Here is a 6000-nt window from a genome sequence, read left to right as displayed (position 1 = left end):
AAAACCTTTCCCCGCTTTTATTTGCCATTTATCTGAATGATTTTCAAGAATGCATTAGAAATTCATATGGTGGACTTAAATATTTGGAAAGTGAGATTTCTTACCACCTGGATTCTGATAATGTCAAAAAAGCTTTAAATCTTTCTTGTTTACTTTATGCAGATGATACAAATTTAGCAGAAACTCCGGAGGAGTTGCAAAAAGCTCTTGATGCTGTAGATAGTTATTGTCAGACATGGCGCTTGACTGCAAATACAATCAAGACTAAAATCGTTATTTTCTCCCTTGGGAAGGTTAGAAGAATTCCTGAATTCGTTTATGCTGGTGATCCACTTGAGGTTGTAGATGACTTTGTGTATACCTTGGAGTTAAATTCAATTATAATGGTAGTCTTAAAAAGGCAATTTCTAAACAAGTCACACAAGCTAGAAAAGCACTTTATAGTATGTTGGTCAAGGCTAAGAAGTTACAGCTCTCTTTGGACACACAGTGCCATCTATTTGATCATCTTGTTTTACCTGTTTTACTATATGGTTGTAAAGTCTGGGGTTATGAGTGCATAGACCAAATTGAAATTTTCCATAGGAAATTCTTAAGAAAAATTTTGCTTGTGAACAAATGTACTCCTGATCGTATGGTTTATGGTGAAACTGGACGTGGAGTAATTTTGAACCATACTAAATGTCGAATGATTGGATTCTGGTTGAGATTAGTCAAGGGAAAAGAAACCAAACACCAGGCCCGTAGCCAGGATTTTTCAAGGGGGGGGGGTGCGGTCACTAAAAAACGGACCTTCGGTACCAATACCAATGATGACACACACACACACACACACACACACACACACACAATTATATATATATATATATATATATATATATATATATATATATATATTCTTTGGACGACCGAACTACAAAAGTTGTATAAGAATTTGCGCGCGAAGCGCGCCGCAAATTGTGAATTTTGACTGTTTTAATGACGTTTTAAAGTCTCGAGGAAATTTGTATTTTTGTCTGTGGCATGCAATCGCGTTACGGTATTTCATCTGGGAAATAGTAAAAACTCATTTTGCCAGGAAGTTGCAAAGTTTAATTGTGTTCGAGACTCTGTGCGCGTAGCGCGCCGCAAAATTGAGAATAGTGATTTTCCTGGTGTTGTTTTAACCTTTTATTTTTTCTATTGTATACCCGCGTTAGCAGGCCTGAAGCCTGGTATGCGAGTTTGTCAAAAACGAAAATAAATAAGAAAATTTTTAAAACAAAATGAATTGCAAATCAAATGAACCATTTATATTTTGCCTCCTTGTGGTAAGATATTTCCAGCATTTCCGAACTTTCAAATAATCATTTTAGATTTAATAATATTAAAGGTAGTAGATCCGATTCGCAAACATCTCCAATATCAGTCAAATGTCATATTAACCATCATGCTAGGAAGGTTTTCTTTGTGAAATTTGGAGGTCAGTGAAATTCAAAAATTAAACATCCGTTAGCCATTGGAAGAAGTTGAGTGCAAATTCAGACCTCAGGCTTAGTGCTCAGATGTTTTCCTATTTGATTTGATCTGTCTTACTGTGCACACTTAGATACATACTGGAATGGTTATTTCTTATTTATTAAATCATAGTAGCATATTTGCTTACTAGCTGTCTATAGGCATTTTCGAATTTGGGCTGCAAAGAGATCCACTACCTTTAAGTTAGAAGAGAGATAAGTAAATAATGATAAAATAAACAAAAAAAAAAGAATGAGTTTCTTTTGTAATACTATCTGACAAACTTTTTACTTTACCATTTTACTTCATAGCTCAGCACTTTCCATTCTCTCTCATACCCTCTTACCCATTACATTTAAATGAAATACAACTAAAATGAGTTTGCGTGCCTGCATAATACTCTTTGGAAATTATAAGTGAAAATGTTCTTAGGTTTTGGCTCACTTTAAAATGAGAACCAATAGAACTGTCACAACATGAGAAAATGTATAAGTAATAATCAACACTACATTTTCGAACTTGGCCTGCAAAGAAATCCGCTACCTGTAAGTTAGAAAAGAGATTAGTAAATAATGACAAAATAAACAACAAAAAAGAATGAGTTTCTACCGCCGTATCCAGAACAGAGCCTGAAACGGTGCAGGCTCAAGAAATCGTTTGTACTATAATACGTCTTGAAGTACTGTGTGATACTGTTGACTCAGACTTCTACAAAGCTGTAAGTGAGAATTGTAATCCAATCCGACTCATTACCTGAGATATTTATGAAAATATATCAATAAAGAGTGTAAATTAGATAACGATGCGTCACAATGCAGTCTAACGCTCTCACAATGCTATCATACATAGGGTTTTTCACTGACTGTTTTTACTCCGGAGCTCTTGCAATATTCAGGCTTTTGTAATACTATCTGACAAACTTTTTACTTAACCATTTTACTTCATAGCTCAGCATTCTCTCTCATACCCTCTTACCCATTACATTTAAATGAAATACAACTAAATTGAGTTTGCGTGCCTGCATAATACTCTTTGGAAATTATAAGTGAGAATGTTCTTAGGTTTTGGCTCACTTCAAAATGAGAACCAATCGAACTGCATGTCACAACATGAGAAAATGTATAACTAATAATTTGTTGGAACCGTAAGCAAATGCCAGCTGAAGGCGAGTAGGCAAGTGTGTTTAAAAGCATTAGATTATGCACGGAGATCGTACAGTTACTTGATAGATGATCTTTTCTCGAATGTTGGTACTAGCAAAAGGGCTAGAAAAAGCAGCTATTCGTTAGGCATGCATAATGGCCCAATGAGTGTTACAAGAGAACTGGAGTAAGACAGGTCTTTCATTTTGTTTTGTCTCTCCTGATCGTTCGTAAGAAATGCTAATTCATGACCACCTTTTCACAATTTGATCGGAGCATGCATTCATAATGGAAAATAGTTGACATAATAATCTATCCCAGGCATTATCATGCCAACATGTACTTATATATACATGTACTATATCTTTGTGAGACGTAGATATAAAATGTCTCAGGTTTTCGATTATAGTAATTTCGAGGAAATTTCTTTAATTTTTATCATATATGTAAACTTGAGGCTATTAGATTTTCATCCACTTACCTCTGTTCCTGTGAAAAAATGCAAGTGTCAACCTCAATGTCATCCACGAATTGCACGTACTCGGGCGGCCAGTGGAAAAAAAAAAAAAAAAAAAAAAAAAAAAAAAACACCGGTCACACGCGCCAAGGGCCATGGCATGCAGTGCCAATAGCTCGCACAAATTGATACATAACATTTGTGTTTGTGTGCATGGGGACGATCCGATGGTTCATACAACAAAAGGGTTTCGTACAATTATTTTTAACATTGTTAAACGTACTCTTCCACATTTACGTAGCATATGTGTCTTTGTATTTATTTGGATTGTTATCTTGAGAATTGCTAAAAACCGTTATTATGAAAAAGTGGACCTTTCAGAATTTTTTTTTGGGGGGGGGGTGCGTACGCACCCGACGCACCCCCCCCCCCCCCCCCCCCCCGGCTACGGGCCTGAACACTCATGTACAATTTTCAAATTTCTTCTGCATTTACAAGGAGACATACACTCCCCGTCAAAATCACAATGGTTATCATTTATCGCAAATATTTTTTATTATGCAGGGCTAGGGGATGTGTGGTTAGCACAAGGGGGTGGATTTAGTGCTGCATGGATTTTACACACCTCAAAAGTTAGACTTTTTGATATGTTTATTCAGGAGTGGAGAGCAGCAACATGGTCAAATACAATCTGTACAAATTATACAATGTTTAAGGTTAATTTGATGTTAGAGAAGTATTTACAGGTCTTGTGTAAGAAAGATTATATTACATTAAGTAAATTCAGATGTCGATCTTATAATGGATTACCCGTTAATAAGGGCAGGTTTGATTCAAGCCTGACAGATGAATTGCATTGTACGAAGATATAGGGGATGAATTTCATTATATTTTTGTTTGTCCCTTTTTCAACAAAGAGAGACTATTGTATTTACCAAGTAGCTTGACGGCCAGTATAGACCAAGGGCATTACATCTACATGGCCAAATTATTCAATTCAACTAATGCTTGCCATTTGAAAAAAACTAGCCAAATTTGTCAGAATTATTATGTTTCATCTGCAGTTCTCTTCAATACCAAAGAAGAAAGACAGTAGTTTTGTAGAAAGTAAAGTAGATGTGAATGTTTGTACACGTAGTGGTAGAGTAGTTAAACGTCCTTTACGCCTTGTTTTGTAAACATGTTTATTTATATCTGTTACTTTCACATGTACATGTACATCATCACTTATATTTTGTATTCATATATTGTAAATATGTTTGTACTCTCATACCCCGAGAGGGGGTCGATAGAGTCAATAAAATCTTACAAAATCTTACCATATACGCGTTCTGATTGGGTGAAACCTATAATATCCATCCAATGGCTGATGTACAGTTGCATGATCGCACAATGTATACGATCTCTTTTGCCCGTTATAGGGCTCACACCTGTAAATAAAATGGAATGTCCCAGACCCCTTCACAAATTCGTACCAAAGATACCAAAATATATATGAAGAGAAAAATTAATTAAAAATCAGTGATGCAATTTGGCAAAAAAACTGAATAGCTGTAGATATTGAGTATGAATTCCTCCAAAAACTACATTTTGATTGGAAGATGACAGCTTTTCTGATGGAATTTGAGGGGACTATATTTCATTGGCAGCATGTACCGAAAATAGGTGACTTTTTGAGTGACGAGAAATCCTAGTCTGGCTTTGCGGACCTTGGACAGAGTTTGAGCCGAAGAACCTGCCTTGACAATTTGATGGATGAAAGGGTATATCTCACTTATTCAGGTTAGTGAATATGAAACACCTCATTTCTCCCAGCTATTTTGCAGAATTTTTTGAAATTTGAATTTTAATACACGTCTCTATGGGGATTTATTTACCCATGTGAGCCCTATAGAGAATGCACGTAATGCACACAAGTCAATGGGAAGTACTAGTCTAGTATTCATCCAACACAAGCTGTGCTGGTTTATGTTGATCTATCGTGTCAGATCCCTCCCTCCCCCCCCCCCCTCCCCCACCCAACACCCAACCCCCCCCCCTCCTCTACCCCTCCCCCAACTCTGCCCAACTACAACTTGTTTTCTTATTATGTTCTTGTGGTACTAGATCTTGGTAGAAACTAGTCATCAGTATCACACAACTTTGAATGATTGTGTCATTTTAATGTATGTCTTTGTTTGGGCTACCACTGAAACTGCTCAAAACACATCAAGTTAATCTGTTTGATAAATGAAAGTGTCTTACAGGATTTTGTGGGCAATAAGGTGATGATGACACCCCCTTAATCAAGGATAACTACCTGCATCTATGTATTTATGAAAAACTAATCAAAACTGAACGATTTTTTTGGGGGAAAAAACTCCAAAGGGCATCATTTTCAAAAGTGTCTCTTTGAGAAGCTTTATAACCCTTGAATGTGCAATTTCACATATGATGTAGGGGCAAATATCATCCAAAACACATTTATGATGTTAAAAAGTCAAATAAGAAATATGACCTCCACGATAGGCGCGGAGTCCGACATGGACAGGTTAAAAGAATTGCGCCCTCTCTAGGTTTGTCACATTGGCAATTTTAAAGTGAATACGAGGGAAATATCATGGACAGAACCCAAACTGGTAACGTTTGATTGTCAATGGAATCTTTTTTTTTTGGTGGTCATTTTCATCCATTTATCATGCTCAAACATTTAGGACAATGCAGAGCTGAATTCGGCCTCTTTCGTGGTAAAACACAGCAACATCATAATGATGATGATAAAAATAATAATAATATCAATAATCATAATACGAAGAAGGAGAAGTTGAATGATGAATCAGATGACGATGATGATGATGATAATAATAATAATAATAATATGATAATAAAAATAATGATGATGATGATGATAATAATAATAATAAT

Source organism: Diadema setosum, chromosome 12 (assembly GCF_964275005.1).
Source record: "Diadema setosum chromosome 12, eeDiaSeto1, whole genome shotgun sequence".
Taxonomy (NCBI): Eukaryota; Metazoa; Echinodermata; class Echinoidea; order Diadematoida; family Diadematidae; genus Diadema; species Diadema setosum.
The sequence above is the reverse complement of the archived record's forward strand: the minus strand, read 5'-3'. Positions refer to the sequence as shown.